At 46.8% G+C, this 19017-nt stretch overlaps 1 protein-coding gene across 1 annotated transcript in view; it reads right to left on the minus strand.

The window, feature by feature from the left end:
* Positions 1-9137, minus strand: part of LOC137373083 (nucleus accumbens-associated protein 1-like) — a 76173-nt gene extending 67036 nt beyond the window's left edge. The window contains exon 1 of the mRNA XM_068037940.1: positions 9031-9137. The gene's annotated coding sequence lies outside the window, so the exon portion shown is untranslated. The remainder of the gene's footprint in view (positions 1-9030) is intronic.
* Between the last annotated feature and the right edge of the window lie 9880 nt (positions 9138-19017).

The raw sequence follows: 19017 nt of genomic DNA on the forward strand, positions 1-19017 counted from the left end.
GGGGGCAGGGGTGAGCGGGCAGGGGTGAGCGGGAGAGGGGGGCAGGGGTGAGCGGGAGAGGGGGGCAGGGGTGAGCGGGAGAGGGGGGCAGGGGTGAGCGGGAGAGGGGGGGCAGGGGGTGAGCGGGAGAGGGGGGCAGGGGTGAGCGGGAGAGGGGGGCAGGGTGGTGAGCGGGAGAGGGGGGCAGGGTGGTGAGCGGGAGAGGGGGGCAGGGGTGGGCGGGAGAGGGGGGCAGGGGTGGGCGGGAGAGGGGGGCAGGGGTGAGCGGGAGAGGGGGGCAGGGGTGAGCGGGAGAGGGGGGCAGGGGTGAGCGGGAGAGGGGGGCAGGGGTGAGCGGGAGAGGGGGGCAGGGGTGAGCGGGGGAGAGGGGGGCAGGGGTGAGCGGGAGAGGGGGGCAGGGGTGAGCGGGAGAGGGGGGCAGGGGTGAGCGGGAGAGGGGGGCAGGGGTGAGCGGGAGAGGGGGGGCAGGGGTGAGCGGGAGAGGGGGGCAGGGGTGAGCGGGAGAGGGGGGGAGGCAGAGGGGGAGAGGGGGGAGGCAGAGGGGGAGAGGGGGGAGGCAGAGGGGGAGAGGGGGAGGCAGAGGGGGAGAGGGGGAGGCAGAGGGGAGAGGGGGGAGGCAGAGGGGGAGAGGGGGGAGGCAGAGGGGGAGAGGGGGGAGGCAGAGGGGGAGTGGGTATGGGGCTGGGAAGGGAGTGCGGGGGAGAGGGTGAGCGGGGCTGGCGACGGGGATTGGGAGAAGGGAGGGGTTGCGGGGTGGGGAGGGGGTGCGGGGCTGGGGAGGGGGTGCGGGGCTGGGGAGGGGTGCGGGAGGAGGCAGAGGGTGAGAGTGCTGGGGAGTGGGTTTGGGACTGGGAAGGGGTGTAGCTGGGAGGGGATAAGGGGCTAGGAAGGGAGTGTGGGGGAGAGGGGCTGGCGACGGGGAGCAGGAGAAGGGAGGGGTGCGGGGCCGGGGAGGGGGTGCTTAGGTCACAACTTGAATATTGCGTCCAGTTCTAATCACCACACTTTAGGAAGGATGTGGGGGTCCTTGAAAGGGTTCAGAGGAGATTTACCAGAATGGTTGCAGGGATGGGGGATATTAACTACAAAGTTAGGTTGGAGAAGCTGGGGTTGTTCGCTCTGGAGCAAAGGAGACTGAGGAAAGATGTGGACAAGATAATGACAGGATTGGATAAGGTAAGAAAAGCTGTTCCCATTAGCTGATGGTACAAGGACTAGGGGAGACAGATTTAAGGTTTCAGACAGGAGAAGCAGTGGGAATGTGAGTAAGAACATTTTACTCAGCAAGTGGTAATGACCTGGAAACTCGCTGCCTACGAGGATGGTGGAAGCAGAGACACACGGACATACGAATTAGGAGCAGGAGTAGGCCACTCGGCCCCTCGAGCCTGCTCCGCCATTCAACTACATCATGGCTGATCTGATTGTAACCTCAACTCCACATTCCTGCCTATCCCCGTTAGCCTTTCACCCCCTTGCTTGTCAAGAATCTAGTTACCTCTGCCTTAAAAATATTTAAAGACTCTGCTTCCACTGCCTTTTGAGGAAGACTCATGACCCTCAGGGAAAATATTTCTCCTCATTTCTGTCTTAAATGGGTGACCCCTTATTTTTAAATAGCAACTCCTAGTTCTAGATTCTCCTGCAAGGAGAAACATCCTCTCCACATGCACCCTGTCGAGACCCCTCAGACGATGCATGATTTCAGAAAGAAATTGGATGGACACTTGAGGGAAATAAACCTGCAGCCTGCAGGGATAGAGTGATGGATTCAGATTGATTGGATAGTTCTAGAGAGCTGATATGGACTGGATGGGCCGAATAGCCTCCTTCTATGCCATAATGACTCTATGGTTCCAGAGAGTGAGACATATTACCCCAATACTACGTGTACCACCTCCAGGCGCGTATCCATTGTCTCTCGAGATAAGGAGGCCCAAAAGAACTACGTGTACTGCACCCAGGGAACAACCACACACACATCAGGTTATTGTGGAAAATAAAAGGTGTAGGGAATAACATATTGGCAGGAAACAGAGACTCGGCATAAATGGGTCATTTCTAGTTCACAAGATATAACGAGTCGTGTGCCACAGGGATCAGTGCTGGGGCCTCAACAATTTCTCTCTTGACATTTCTTCATGGATGAAGATTTTGGGAAGGTTGTAGTCATCGGTTGCTGGCCCGCTGGTGCTAGTCAGGCCTATCCGTACCGGCAGATACTCCAACAGCGGGTACGTGAAGGTGACACGGTGGCGCAGTGGTTTGCACCGCAGCCTCACAGCTCCAGCGACCCGGGGTCAGTTCTGGGTACTGCCTGTGCGGAGTTTGCAAGTTATCCCTGTGACCGCGTGGGTTTCCGCCGGGTGCTCCGGTTTCCTCCCACAGCCAAAGACTTGCAGGTTGATAGGTAAATTGGCCATTATAAATTGCCCCTAGTGTAGGTAGGTGGTAGGAGAATTGAGGGAAGGTGGGGATGTGGTAGCGAATATGGGATTAATGTAGGATTAGTATAAACGGGTGGTTGATGGTTGGCACAGACTCGGTGGGCTGAAGGGCCTGTTTCAGTGCTGTTTCTCTCTATGACTCTAGGTGTGGTCACTGCTGGGGGCAATTGAATCTATCCTTCTTCTCCTTTTCTCTTTCTTGCTGGTTCTTTGCACAGTCTCAAAGGTGTCTGTAGCCCTCGGGTTTCGGAACTCGAGCGGAGGCTGGAGTCACTGTTGTGCATCCGCGAGACAGAGGACCACATGGATAACACGATGAGGGAGGTGGTCACACCACAGGTCAGGGGCATGCAGGCAGAAAGGGAATGGGTGACCATCAGGCAGTCTAAGAGAACCAGGCAGGCAGTGCAGGAGTTCCTTGAGTCTATCTTGCTTGGTAATCGGTTTTCCATTTTGGATACTGGTGAGAGCGATGGTTCCTCGGGGGAGTGCAGCCAGAGCAAAGTCCGTGGCACCACGGGTGGCTCAGCTGCATAGGAGGGGAGGAAGAAGAGTGGAAGAGCAATAGTGATAGAGGATTTGATAGCCAGGGAATCAGACAGGTGTTTCTGCGGCAGCAAACGTGACTCCAACATGGTATGTTGCCTCCCTGGTGCCAGGGTCAAGGATGTCACGGAGCGGCAGCAGGACATTTTTCTGGGGGAGGGTCAACAGCCAGAGGTCGTGGTCCACATTGGCACCAATGACATAAGTAGGAAGAGGGATGAGGTCCTGAAAGCAGATTTTAGGGAGTTAGGGAGGAAATTAAAAAGCAGGACCTCCAGAGCAGTAACCTCAGGATTACTCCCAGTGCCACGTGCAAGTCAGCATAGGAATTGGAGGATTGATCGATTGAACATGTGGCTGGAGAATTGGTGTAGGAGGGAGGACATCAGATTTCTGAGGCATTGGGACTGGTTCTGGGGCAGATGGGACCTGTACAAGATGGACCGGCTACACCTTAACAGGACTGGAACTAACATCCTCGCAGGGAGATTTGCTAGTGCTGTTGGGAGGGTTTAAACTAGCTTGTCAGGGGAATTGGAACCTGAGGGGTAGCTGAAATTGGAAGGAAGTAAAGCTGGTAACAGGAGATAGAAAAGTAGCAAGTGACATTAGAAGGCAGGTGAAACAAAGGCGAGTATCAACTAGGCTTAGAATGCAGAATGTCAAGACGAGAAGGTTAAGGGCAGTCTACCTGAATGTGTGCAGCATCCACAACAAGGTAGATGACTTAAAGACCCTAATAGAGGTAAATAGGTATGATCTAATTGCCATAACAGAAACATGGCTACAGGGTGACCAAGACTGGGAACTGAATATTCAAGGATATTTGACATTTAGGAAGAACAGGCGAAAAGTAAAAGGAAGTGTTGCGCTGATAATAAGGGATGGGATCAGTACATTTGTAAGGGAGGATCTCAGATCAGAAGAACAAAATGTGAAATCTGTTTGGGTGGAGCTAAGAAACAGCAAGGGGCAGCAAACATTGGTAGGAGCTGTTTATAGGCCACTAAACAGTAGTGTGGTGTGGGACATGACATTAATCATGAGATTAGAGAAGCATGTAGCACGGGTAATACAGTAATCATAGGTGACTTCAATCTGCATAGGTAAACCTAATGAGCACGAATGCTGTGCAGGACGAGTTTCTGGAGTGTGTTAGGGATGGATTTCTAGAGCAGTTTGTTGAGGAACTGACGAGAGAACAGGCTATTTTACATCTAATATTATGTAATGAGAAAGGGCTAATTAATAATCTTATTGTAAAAGAAACTTTAGGGATCAGTGACCGTAATATGATAGAATTTTACATGATGTTTGAAAGTGTAGTTCAATCTGAAGCCAGGGTGTTAAATTTGAACAAAGGAAATTATGAAGGTATGAGGGGCAAATTGGCTGAGGTGGATTGGGAAAATACATTAAAAGGTATGACAGTACATAGGCAATGGACAGTCTTTAAAGAAATATTCCATAGTTTACAGCAACTATACATTCCTTCAAGGTACAAAAACCCCAAAAGTAAAGGCAGCCAACCGTGGATAAGAAAAGAAGTTAAGGATTGTATAAGATTAAAAGAAAAGGCCTATAAAGTTGCCAGAAATAGTAGTAAACCTGAGGATTGGGAGGATTTTAGAATACAGTAAAGGAGGACCAAAAAACTGATAAAGAAAGGGAGAATAGAATATGAATGTAAGCTAGCAAAAAATATAAACATGGACTGTAAAAGCTTCTATAGGTAAAAAGGAAAACATTTGGCTAAGACAAATGTGGGTCCATTACAGGCAGAGTCAGGAGAATTTATAATGGGGAATAGAGAAATGGCAGAGAAGGTATATGATTACTTTGTGTATGTCTTCACTGAGGAAGATACTAGAAATCTCCCAGAATTAGAGATCCAAGGGATTAGGGAGAATGAGGAATTGAAGGAAATTAGTTTTAGTGAGAAGGTTATATTGCAGACATTAATAGTGCTGAATGTTGATCAGTCCCCAGGACCTGATACTTTACATCCCAGAGTGTTGAAAGAGATAGCTATGGAAGTAGTGGATGCTTTAGTGATCATCTTCCAAAATTCGATAGTTTCTGGAGCAGTTCCTACAGATTGGAAGGCCGCAAATGTCAGCCCACTATTTAAGAAGGGAGGGAGAGAGAATTACAGACCTGTTAACCTTTCATCAGTCATTGGGAAAATGCTAGAATCTATTCTAAAGGATGTGATAAATGGACACTTGGATAATAATGATCTGATTGGGCATTGTCAACATGGATTTATGAATGGGAAATCATGTTTGATGAACCTGCTGGAGTTTTTTGAGGATGCTGCTAACAGAATTGAAAAGGGGAGTCGGTGGATGTGGTATACTTGGATTTTCAAAAGGCCTTTGATAAAGTCCCCCACAGGAGGTTGGTTAGCAAAATTAAAGCACATGGGATAGGAGGTAATATTCTGGCATGGATTAAGGATTGGTTAACAGGCAGAAAACATAGAGTAGGAATAAACGGGTCATTCTTGCTTGGCAGGCTGTGACTAATAGGGTATCACAGGGATCAGTGCTTGGGCCCCAGCTGTTCACAATATATATCAATGATTTGGATGTGGGGACCAAATGTAGTATTTCCAAGTTCGCGGATGGCACAAAACTAGGTGGGAAGGTGTGTTGTGAGGAACAGACGAACACACGAATTAGGAGCAGGAGTAGGCCACCCGGTCCCTCAAGCCTGCTCCACCATTCAATAAGATCATGGCTGAACTGATAGTCCACATTTCCACCTTCCCCCGATAACCTTCCACCCCCTTGCTTATCAAGAATCTATCTAACTCTGCCTTAAAAATATTCAAAGACTCTGCTTCCAGCAACTTTTGAGGAAGAGAGTTCCAAAGACTCACGACCCTCTGAGAGAAAATATTTCTCCTCATCTGTCTTAAATGGGCGACCCCTTATTTTTAAACAGTGACCCCTAGTTCTAGATTCTTCCACATCCTTTCGACATCCACCCTGTCAAGACCCCTCACGATCTTATATGTTTCAATTAAGTTGCCTCTTACTCTTCTAAATTCCACTGGATACAAGCCTAGCCTGTCCCATCTTTCGTCGTAAGACAGCCCGCCCATTCCAGGTATTAGGAAGATGCAAAGCTGCCTCAAGGTGATTTGGACAGACTTAGTGAGTGGGCAAGAACGTGGCAGATGGAATATAATGTGGAAAAATATGAGGTTGTCCACTTTGGTCGGAGGAACAGATGCACAGAGTATTTCTTAAATGGTAAGAGATTAGAGAGTGTAGATGTACAAAGGGACCTGGGTGTCCTCATCAATAAGTCACTGAAAGCTAACATGCAGGTACAGCAAGCAATTAAGAAGGCTAATGGTATGTTAGCCTTTATCGCAAGAGGATTCGAGTACAGGAGTAGAGAAGTCTTGCTTCAATTGTATAGAACCTTGGTTAGACCGCACCTGGAGTACTGTGTGCAGTTTTGGTCCCCTTACCTTCGCAAGGATATTATTGCCATAGAGGGAATGCAATGAAGGTTCACCAGACTTGTTCCCAGGATGGCGGGATTGTCCTATGAAGAGAGATTGGGGAAACTAGGCCTGTATTCTCTAGAGTTTCAAAGAATGAGAAGTGATCTCATTGAAACCTACAAAATACTTAAACGGATAGACCGGGTAGATGCAGGTAAGATGTTTCCCCTGGTTGGGGAGTCTAGAACCACGGGACGCAATTTAAAAATGAGGGGGAAGACACTTAGAACAGAGATGAGGAGAAATTTCTTTACTCAGAGAGTTGTGAATCTTTGGAATTCTCTACCAGAGAGGGGTGTGGAAGCTCAGTCATTGAGTATGTTTAAAGCACAGATTAACAGATTTCTAAATACAAATGACACAAGGGGATATGAGGATAGTGTTGGAAAAAGGTATTGAAGTGGATGATCAGCCATGATCGTATCGAATGGCAGAGCAGGCGCGATGGGTTGAAATGCCTACTCCTGCTCCTATGTTCCCTCCTGATGCAACATCTCCAGGCATCACGATCTCTGGCCTGTGCTTCCCACTGGTGATAGTCGATGTGGCACACAGAGAGGGACTTCTTCAGGGAGTCCTTGAAGCGTTTACATGGAGCCCCTTTTTTCCCATTTACCAGTGGTCAACGCTCTGTACAACACGATCTTGGACAGGCAACTGTCATCCACCCGGGCAATGTGACCCGCCCAATGCAGTTGGCTTTGCAGAAGGATGGCCTTGATGCTGGTGATGTTGGCTGTTTCCAGGACTTCAATGTTTGTGACGCAGTCCGACTAACAGAGCTTGAGGATGCTGCAGAGGCAGCGCTGATGAAAGCACTCTAGATGGACAATGTACACTTTGAGTTTGGTCTGTGCTCTGAGACTGTGCTTGCTCCACTCATTTGTAGAGTCTGCTGGATGTACTGTTTGCTTTTGAAAGCCTATTCTCCACTTCCTTGTCTATGAAGGCATCAAATGAGATGACGCTCCCCAACATTTTAAAGTTGGTGCCTCAACTTTTTTAAATTTATATAAATGACTTGGATGAAGGGACCACAGGTATGGTTGCTAAATTTGCTGATCATACAAAGATAGGTAGGAAAGTAAGTTGTGAAGAGGATATAAGGAGGCTACAAAAGGATATAGATAGGTTAAGTGAGTGGGCAAAGATCTGGTAAATGGATTATAATGTGGGAAAATGTGTAATTGTCCATTTTGGCAGGAAGAATAAAAAAAGCATATTATCTAAATAGTGAGAGATTACAGAGCTCTGAGATGCAGAGGGATCTGGGTATCCTAGGACATGAATCGCAAAAGGTTAGTATGCAGGTTCAGTCAATAATTAGAAAAGCTAATAGAATGTTATTGTTTATTGCGAGGGGAACGGAATATAAAAGTAGGGAGTTTATGCTTCAGTTATAAGGGCATTGGTGAGACCACATCTGGAGTACTGTGTACAGTGTTGGTCTCCTTATTTAACGAAGGATCTAAATGCGTTGGAAGCAGTTCAGAGAGGCAGGTTGTCTTATGAGGAAAGTTTGGACAGGCTAGGCTTGTATCTGCTGGAGTTTAGAAGAGTAAGAGTGGACTTGATTGAAACATATAAGATTCTGAGGGGTCTTGACAGGGTGGATGTGGAAAGGACATTTCCCCTTGTGGGAGAATCTAGAACTAGGCGTCACTGTTTAAAAATAAGGGGTCACCCATTTGAGACAGAGATGAGGGGAATTTCTTTCCTCTCGGAGGGGCATGAGTCTTTGGAACTATCTTCCTCAAAAGTCAGTGGAAGTAGAGTCTTCAAATATTTTTAAGGCAGAGGTAGATAGATTCCTGATAAACAAGGGGGTGAAAGGTTATCGGGGGTAGGCTGGAATGTGGAGTTGAGTTTACAATCAGATCAGCCATGATCTTGTTGAATGGCAAAGTAGGCTCGAGGGGCCGAGTGGCCTACTCCTGCTCCTAATTCGAATTTACATACACATACCCAAACCATTCGGAAAACAACCAAGAGCCCTGGGTTTGATGAAAAATAACCTGTGAGCCAACATTAAATATCCCAAGTAACAACTTAATGGCACAGGGCAGGTAAATTTAATAAAATGCCTTTTTAATTCTATGAGATTTGTACTAGCAGCTAAAATAAACTGGACTAAAATACTTATATTACAAATCTATTCTGCAAATCCAATGCACAGGTGGTTGGAGTAAAACTAGGCCAGTCTTTAAACAAATGATGGAAACATTTTTCGAAGGATTTTGTTTTGGACAGGAGGCAGAGATGTGTGACAAGTTGTAAAGTTTTGTCCTGCAGTAGGATACTTGCCTATCTCTCTCTCTCCATGCCCACTATAGGTGAGTGCAGTGAACATAATATATCCCATTAGGATGCAGGTATATAAAATATATCCAACAACTGTGACACTGTAATTCCTACAGCAGCTGGAGCTGGCACCTGTACCCCCCACACCCTACCCCCTCTGCCATCTGACCACCCCCACACTGCTCCCCCACCCTAGGGTGGGTTAGTTAGACTTACCCTCCTGTGCCAGCTCCCTGAGTATCTCCCCTTCCCTCCTGGTTGATGTTCACTCCTGTCTTCCTTCACTCACTCCCTCATTGCTGCCGATCCTTCCAGTCAGGGCAGAGAGTGGGGGGGGGGGGGGGGGGGGGGCGCGCGGGAGTACTTGACGCAGGGGCCGCCGGGACCTGTAGTCCTCCCACCCAGTCCTCCCAGCGCCTCCATCCGGGGCTCGAACTACAACCCCCGGCGGCCACCGCGGCGGCCGGCGCCTGCGCAGCAGCCGCCCCGGGAGCTGGCAGCCTCCTCTCTTTCCAGTGCCCATGTTACACAAGATGGCACAGGAGAGAGAGAGAGAGAGACTGAGTCAATGGGCAGGAGCATCTTAAATACATGCAGCCCGGCGAATGGAACGTGGCAGGAAACCTCCATGCATCCCAACTAGAGGCTGTGCAAAGTCCCTGCCCTGCCCAACTTGTCTTCCCTCCCCCTGCCTGATGCCATGTTGACTCCCTCCCCACCTTTCCAGCTACTACTGGACAGGGTGTGTATGTGATGCTGACATTTTCCAGAACGTTCTAGAAAATAAATCACCCTCAGCCACAATCACGATTTGCAAAACAAAATTGACATTTTTATGTTCCCTAATTTCTGGCACTCTTACAGGATGTGTAACTTTCGTTGATGAGTTCAGACATGCCAAAGTGCTAACAATAACAGACCAGCTGTGCCAAGCCCCTGCAACGCCCTGGGCTATCCTCATATCTTTCCTCAAAATGTCAGCCCAGAATTTTAAATCTCCAAACATGCCACTGTTTTGAAGCTCATTTTGCACTCCTGCATTGCAACATTTAAAAAAAAATTAATAATAATTGATCAGGGTTTTTCAAAAAAAAACTCAAGGGAAGAGAATGTACTCCGGGTAGGGGACTTCAATGTCCAGAGCAGCTCTGTAACACCACTACTGATTGAGCTAGCTGAATCCTGAATGACATATGTGTTGGACAGGGTCTGCGGCAGGTGGCCAGAAAACTAACACAAAGGAAAAACCCAATTGACCAAGACCTCATCACAGTCTTAGTCCAAACATGGACAAAAGAGCTAAATGCTAGAGGTGAGGTGAGGGTGATTGTCCCTGGATTCAAGGAGCCCTGGTAAAATTGAAGTCAATGGGAATCAGGAGGAAAACTCTCCATTGGTTGGAGTCACACCCAGCACAAAAGGAAGAAGGTTATGGTTGTTGAAGACCAATCATTTCAGCCCCAGGACATCACTGTATGAGTTCCTCAGGGCAGTGTCCAAGGCCCAATACCTTCAGTTGCTTCATTAATTATGTTCCCTCTATCATTAGGTCAGAAACTCGTCGCTTATAGCTAAAGATGGCTACCCCAATTTGCATCACTGTACTTTCCACACTCTAATAAATTGAGATGGAGACACCATGTCTGCACACTCCCATCAAGGACAATGACCTGGGGAATCTGAGTGAACCACCTATCCTGCTACCATTAGCAAGGCATCGAGACGATTATCTGAGCTATTCAACTGGTAGAGACGAACCACTCAAACCTAATCACTTGAACAATGGGACCCTAGCTGTGAGAAGGGAATTCCTAGACAAGGACTAATAAAGTTGCAATAGTAACCACCATGCTTGAATCACTGGGTGATGGTCATGTGATAAGCCCACCATTCATGTGCTTAAGCTGGTGTTTGCTTTGCAGTAAGGAGACAAGCAGCTAGACATTGACAAGAGAAGACCCAAGTAGGTCCCTCCTTCCTTTCTCTCTCTCCAATCCTCCTTACAAGCCTCGAACCCTGCCTGCTTACCATGACCACCCAGGGGTGCCCTGCTGCAGACAAAAATTCCTTGAAGGAAATCAGCCTACAGTCTCCAGGTGAACCATTGAATCAGCTATCTTCAAATTGGAAGCCTCAGGACCACCAAAGGGAAGTTGTACGACCACCGAATTCAGCCTGAAGCCAGCTGAGTCACCAACCTCCACAACTGTATACCACTTTTATTTCTCTGGACTCTAATTTGACCTTCCCCCACTCTGTAATCCATTTGTGTGTGTGTGTGTATGAACTATGAGTGTGTGTGTGTGAAAGTTAGAGCATATTTTATTGCTCAGATCAGTTTAAGAACAATAAAGCTAACCTCTTTGTTAAATTCAAGAAAATGTGTCCGATTGGTACTGTTATGATAGCAGCACGTAAACAGTTAAACACTCACTGAATTGGCAAGTATATCCACTTCAAAAAGAAATACACCTGTTGCAGTCAAACAATGAAAGGGAAAAGAGGGGAGCCCTTCAACCCCTCCTCACCTCATTGTAATATACTCCATCTCCTGACATTCGCCTTCCCTGCAGATATGGAAGGAGTCTACTTGCACGCTAGGTCAGACAGGAAGCTCTACAATCTATCAAGGCTGAAAGTGAAGACAAAAACACATTGCGTCCTGATCAGAGAACTCCTCTACACTGATGATGCTGTGCCAGTTGCTCACATGGAAATTCAGGTACAAAGACTCACGGGTTGTCTCTCCCATGCCTATAACTTGTTCTCCTTGACTATAAGCATTAAGAAAATCGTGGTCATGGGACAAGGTGTTGTATCTCCACCCCTGATCACATTAAATAACATGCCATTGGATGTGATCAGCAAATTCTGCTAAGGAAAGCAGTTGCCACCTTTGGCTGACTCGCAAAACACGCATGGGATAACGCCAAGTTGACCCTTAGGGCCAAGCTGATGGTTTATAAGGCCTGTGTTCTCAGTGTCATGGGTTTCTTTGTGTTACCTTAAGCAACACAATGAGGTACATGGATTCTAGTTCCTTGAAGATCTCTAGAAGGTTTATTAACAGCTAAACTGGTGCATACAATACAGAGCAAATTATACACAGAACCTTTATCCAGGGTGTTGCTGTGCAGAGTAACTTTGGTTCTAGTCACATGACTACATCCTGGTACTTAGCTCATTAGCATACTGAGTTCTTAAAGGGACATCACTCTTAAAGCAACATAACATCCCCTTTCTTTCCAAAGATATGTCTCATATGCTACAAGTAAAACACATAAAATTGGATAATATCAAAATTAGTTCTACAGGGATAGCGATTATAAAATTTACATGTATGAAGATAAGGATTGTGAAATTTACACGTGCAGAAGCTTAAGAGTCCATATATAGTTTTGGTGGTTTGACAACTCTTCCAGGTCTTGTTATGGTGTAACCTTCCGGGGATGTGGATTTCACCCTTGGTTGTTTTTGGTTTGCAGGCACGTTGTCAATGTCTTGGTTGTTGTCCTGTTGTTCCGCCACATCCTCATCGTCGGAGTGTGTTCTTTCAACTCCGCTGTGCGCAATTGGAGAATTGCACACTTCTCTTAATTGGCTTTGATTCCTCCTCAACGCTGCTTCGTTAGATGTTGTAACCTCATAGGACCTAGGCCACTGCATACTTTGGATAACTCTGTGGGTAACCATGTTCTCATTGTGGGGTGTATCACCCTGACCTTCTGTCCTACGTGTAGTTGAAGTAGTTCCATCCTTGTATGTCGGTCATGCACCACCTTCATTCTCTCCTGTTTTTCGAGCAGTGTCTCCTGCGTCACGGAGAATTTGGACAGATGATGGCTTGGCAGAGTCATTCGCACTTGTCTGCCAAAAATGATCTCTGCTAGTGATGGTAAACCCATATCCATAGATGTAGCTCTGAGGTGGAGCATGCAACACAAAAATCTTGTTTTGTTGTCCTACACTTCAGGATAAGTGATTTAACTGTGCGAACCATTCGCTCGGCAAGACCATTAGATCGAGGTTAATGTGGTGAGAATGTCACATGGTTTATGCCCCATTTGGCACACATATCCCTGAAAGGTCTGCCTGTATACTGTGGCCCATTGTCAGAAATAATTTCTTCAGGTGCATCCAACTTCTTCTTCTTAGGTGGTCTCTCGGGAACGAGGATGACTTTCTTCCACTCCAGGGTTGTGGGTCCTTAGGTGACTGAATAGTCCAATTCTGGAACCGCACAGTCTGCCACAGGTGGGGCAGGTAGTGTCTGGTGAGGCGAGTGAATGGAATGCTCGAAATTCCGAACATTCGTTCCGCTGTTTGCACTTGGTTGCTGCCCGGGCATGTCGACGTTGTTTGAACTGGCTGGCACTGTCGCAGCTGCTTCTTCTCCATTTTGGGCAGTCTTGGGTAAGAGATTCCCACAAATCAGTGGAGGTGTCACATTTTTTTCAGGGAGGCTTTAAGGACATCCTTGTAGCGTTTCCTCTGCCCTCCTGGTAGACTCTTGCTCGGAGTAGAAAGCTTGTTTTGGGAGTCTTGTGTCAGTCATGTGGACAATGTGGCGCGCCCAACGTACCTGACTAGCCATGACCAGTGTCTCGATACTGGGGATGTTGGCCTGAGAGAGGACACTGATATTGGTAGTGCCTGTCCTGCCACTGAATTTGCAGGATCTTGCAGAGGCACCGCTGGTGATATCTCTCCAGGGCTTTGAGATGTCTGCTGTACAGTGTCCATGTTTCTGATGCATACAGGAAGCAGGTAACACTGTGGCCCTGTAGACCATGAGCTTGGCGCCAGGTTTGAGGTCTTCGTCATCAAACACTCTTTTCCTCAGACAACCAAAGGCTGTGCTGGCATACTGGAGGCGATGCTGAGTTTCATTGTCGATGTCTGCCCTCGCTGAGAGGAGGTTCCCAAGGTATGGGAAGTGATCCACATTGTCCAGTGGTTCGCCGTGGATCTTGATAGTCACGGGGGCAGTGTTGCACTGCAGGAGTCGGCTGGTAGAGGACCATTGTCTTCCGGATGTTTAGCTTAAAGCCCATTATTCCATATGCCTCCGTGAATGCATCGATGAGGGTTTGAAGCTTGGGCTCTGACTGTGCGCATACACAAGCATCGTCAGCATACTGATCTCTGCCAGCTGTAGAAAAGATCTGGGAAAATCTAGATCTAGATCTTCTTTGAAACGTAGCTTCAAATTTCTGGACTTATTTCAACATCAAGAAGACTCTTTTACTCTGGACTACGCTCGTGTAACATAAGACCCAACTTTGTCTCTGTCTTGCTGCACTGAACAGACTGAATATGGCACTCAGTGTGTCTGCGACAACCGCGCTTGAAGTGTCTGTTCCCTATCTGACAATTGGAAATTTGAAGAAATAATCGGTGACTAAGATAAAGTCGTCTAAATTCACGGTAAATAGATCAGTGGCAGTTTTAAACCTAGGGACTGACAGAATCTCGTGAGGGTGTAGAGGTTCTTTACGTTGTTGTGGCTGGCGGCTCTGGCATGCCTCTCGCATCCTCGCTAACTTTTCGATGTTACCATTGATCCCTGGCCAATGAACAGTGTCTTGTGCCAGTCATCTTGTTTGCACTACGCCCATATGGCCTCGGTGAAGTTGTGATAAGGTGTCCTGTCGGAGAGCTTTGGGCACAATCACTTGTTTTCTTTTGAAGCTGACGCCTCTTGAGATACCGAGTTCATCTCTATAAGGCCAAAAGCATCTGAAGGTTTCTGGCATCTCTTTTATCGTACCAGGCTAACCTTCTATGATGACTCTCCACAGTGCCTTCAGTTCTGGGTCATTGGCTGTTTCTGATTTCAGTTGATCACATTTGTGATCAAAATGCAATAAATCAATTTTGAGCACCTCGATGTCCATGCTGTCTACTTGTAGATCCAGTGGAACTTCTTCATTCTTGCTTGGGTTTGGCAATCTGCTCAGCGCATCTGAGGTGACCATTTTGGTAGCATACATCGAAGTTGTACCCCTGTACTTTCACTAAGAGTCGCTGTAGTTGAGGTGGTGCGCTTGTCAATGGTTTGTGCCAGATCAGCTCCAGTGGTTTGTGGTCAGTTTCCACAGTGAACTGCTTAGCGAACAGGTAGGTGTGGAACCTTGTGATCCCAAACACCAGAGCAAGTGTTTCATGCTCTGTGTTTGAGTAGTTGGATTTTGCTCAGGATAAACGTTTGGATCCGAATGCAACTGATTTGCCATCCTGCAGGATGTACCCTCCTAGTCCACTCTGTGAGGCATCGATTTCCAGGATTGTCTTCTTCTGCTGACAATGCTTGTTTGAGAGACTGAAACATATGCTGATGGTCCTTCTGCCATACATATAGTACATCTTTCTTTAACAGCTCTCTCAGTGATGATGCTTTGTCAGAAAAATTAGGAATGTATGGTGCCAAGAAGTTAAAAATCCAAGACATCTCTGGAGGTCTTCCTTGTCTTGTGGGGTAGATATATGCCTTACATCTTCGACTTTGCCTGGGTCAGGACGGATTCTGCGACCTGAATAGATGGAGCCAAAGAAATTGATCTGCTTTACATTCACCTGACACTTCCTGCTGTTAAAAATGAGCCCTTCATGATGAGCTACTGCCATCAGTGAATGAAGGTTTCGATCATGCTCTTCTTTGGTTTTGCCCATTCCTGCAATATCATCGGCAATGCATATATATCCAGGCACATTTTCTATAATTCTGTCCATATGCTGCTGAAACAGATCTTGACTGACAGATATGCTGAAGGGTAGTCTCTGGAAGTAATATCTTCCAAATAGTGTTCTGAAGGTGGTGACTTCCTGAGATTCCTTAGCTAGGTGTACCGACCAATATCCATGTTTAGCATCCAACTTGGAGAAGAACTTGACTCCTGTGAACTTGAGATTCAATTCCTCTAATGTTGGAATCTTGTGGGGCATCTCTTTAGGGAGAGGTTTAGATGCCTCGGATCTAGACATACCCTGATTGCTCCATCCTTCTTCAATACGCATGTGATTAAGCTGCACCAGTCTGTGTGATGATGCACAAGATAGATTATGCCAATGTGTTCCATGTCATCCAACTCGCGCTTAAGCTTTTCTTATATGTGCACACTGCACTTTCTGGGAGGGTCAATTGATGGAACTGCATTCTCTCTGAGGTGCAGTACGGCATCACCTTTGAAATCTCCTATGGCGTTGAACCTGTCCGGATACATTTGTTCTAAGTTCTGGACTGACTCAATGTGGGTGCCAATTGAGTGATGTGCATTGGTGATCTCCTAGATAGTCACAATGTTGACATCCTTACACACTGGTAGTCCTGCCATCGCTGGTCCACTCATGTCTACCAGGTAAAATATTTGTGGTATCCATGCCGACTTGTCATAGCTGCATTGCATTGTTGGTGTGTCATTGCAAGGGATGGGTGACCCATTGTATGCAGTTAACTTTGCAGTTGTCGGTTGTATCATTAATTTCCAATGACCCTGGTACATATCCTTCAGGATTCGGACTGGTTGGATATTTAAAGTCATAGAATCATAGAGTGTTACAGCACAGAAACAAGCCCTTCGGCCCAATGCGCCTGCGCCAACCATCAAGCACCCGTCCTAACTAATCCCATTTCCCTGCACTTGGCCCGTAGCCTTGTATGCTATGGCGTTTCAAGTGCTCATCTAAATACTTATTAAATGTCGTGAGTGTTCCTGTCTCTACCACCTCTTCAGGCAGTGTGTTCCAGATTCCAACCACCCTCTGGGTGAAAAAAATTCTCCTCAACTCTCCTCTAAACCTTCTGCCCCTTACGTTAAATCTATGCCGCCTAGTTATTGACCTCTCTGCTAAGGGAAAAAGTTTCTTCCTTTCTATCCTATCAATGCCCCTCATATTTTGTATACCTCAATCATGTGCCCTCTCAGCCTTCTCCTCTCCAAGGAAAACAACCCCAGCCTATCCAGTCTGTCTTCATAACTGAAATGCTCCAGCCCAGGCTACATCCTGGTAAATCTCCTCTGCACCCTCTCCATTGCAATCACATCCTTCCTATAGTGTGGTGACCAGAACTTTTCACAGCACTCCAGCTGTAGCCTAACCAGCGTTTTATACAGCTCCATCATAACCTCCCTGCTCTTATATTCTATGCCTCGGCTAATAAAGGCCAGTATCCCGTATGCCTTCCAAACCACCTTATCTACCTGTGCAGCTGCCTTCAGTGATCTATGGACAAGCATACCAAGGTCCCTCTGACCATCTGTACTTCCTAGGGTCCTACCATCCATTGTATATTCCATTGCCTTGTTAGACCTCGCAAAGTGCATCACCTCACACTTCTCAGGATTAAACTCCATTTGCCACTGCTCTGCCCATCTTACCAGCCCATCTATATCGTCCTGTCATCTAAGGCTTTCCTCCTCACTATTTACGACACCACCAATTTTCATGTCGTCTGCGAACGTACTGATCATACCTCCTATATTCACATCTAAATCATTAATGTACACTACAAACAGTAAGGGTCCCAGCACCGATCCTGTGATACACTACTGGTCACAGGCTTCCACTCGCAGAAACAACCCTCGGCCATCACCCTCTGTCACTAAGCCAATTTTGAATCCAATTTGCCAAATTACTCTGGATTCCATGGGCTCTGACTTTCTTAACCAATCTCCCATGCGGGACCTTATCAAAAGCCTTAAAGAAGTCCATGTAGACTACATCAACTGCTTTGCCCTCATCTACACCACTAGTCACCTCCTCAAAAAATTCAATCAAACTTGTTAGACACGATCTCCCCTGACAAAGCCATGCTGACTATCCCTGATTAATCCCTGCCTCTCCGAGTGGAGATTAATCCTGTCTCTCAGAATTTTTTCCAGTAATTTCCCTATCACTGATATTAGACTCACCGGCCTGTAATTACCTGGTTTATCCCTGCTATCTTTTGTAATAATGGTACCACATTCGCTGTCCTCCAATCCTCTGGTACTTCTCCTGTGGCCAGAGAGGATCTGAAAATTTGCTTCAGAGCCCCCGTTATCTCCTCCCTTGCCTCACATAGCAGCCTGGGATGCATCTCATCTGGGCCTGGGGATATATCCACCTTTAAGCCCACTAATACAGCCAATACTTCCTCCTTTACAATGCTAATTTGATCAAGTATATCACAATCCCCCTCCCTGATCATTACTCCTACATCGTCCCTCTCCGTAGTGAACACAGATGAAAAGTAATCGTTCAAAATCGTTCCTGTGTCAATCTTAGTCCTGAGTGTGTGTTTGCTAACTTTCTTTAGGCACATGATATTAACAGTAGCAAAAGCTTCCAGTTGTTTGACTGCATCAGCACAATGTGTCAGGTTCACACTGTGAAATGTCTGCTTATCTTCTGGCTGAGACTCACTCCACTCTGAGTCTTGTCTCAGGTCTATTTCACTGTGGACTTTGTGCATCAGCTTGCATTTACGCAGGTCTCTGGTGCTCTCCTTGCTGCTGTGGCCACGTTGCTGTGCCTAACTTCTGTTTGTTTGTGTCCTATTGTGACTTCTGGCTGCATCTTTGGAGCCAGATTTCTTGCATAGGTGGACCTTTTGCACCACACGCTGTTATTTCACTTGTTAAACTACTTGTTACTTGTTACAATAAATCGCAAGACCCACGGCTTAGACTTTAATACTGCCCATTGCGAGGCGAGATGATCAGTCTCCCTCTGATGGGTGGTCTTCACTGAAGTGGACTCAGTGTTCCCTTTCCATGATGGTCCTGCAGGTATTCTTCCTTTGGAGGCTCCTAGCCTCCCCCTTTTGTCCAGTTGTTCCCAGCCTCGAGAATGTTCTTAGTCACGTACACCCCTGATTTGGAGTCATCCGTTTTGCTTAGTGCTAGTTAAAAGCAAAAACAAAATACATCTGCTGGCCTTGTTCTTGTTTTCTGTCCTTGTCTAGCAGTCTCACAATCTCACTCGTAGCACATCTTATCTCACACACATTCAGCAGGCTGGGTTCGTTAAACTGCAACTGCAGCTTTTTCACAACCCTTGTGTAAGGCTGGCTATTTTTCCCTTCATGCTTTGCAGATGCTTAGCTGTTAGCCATCCGGCTACACAATGTAGTTTCACCCGTAGTCGTCAAGCTTATACCTTGTCTTTTCACCATCACTGCCACCATATCCTGAGTTTCTTTGTGTTATCTTAAGCAACATA

This window comes from Heterodontus francisci, chromosome 8 (genome assembly GCF_036365525.1).
Source record: "Heterodontus francisci isolate sHetFra1 chromosome 8, sHetFra1.hap1, whole genome shotgun sequence".
Classification (NCBI taxonomy): Eukaryota; Metazoa; Chordata; class Chondrichthyes; order Heterodontiformes; family Heterodontidae; genus Heterodontus; species Heterodontus francisci.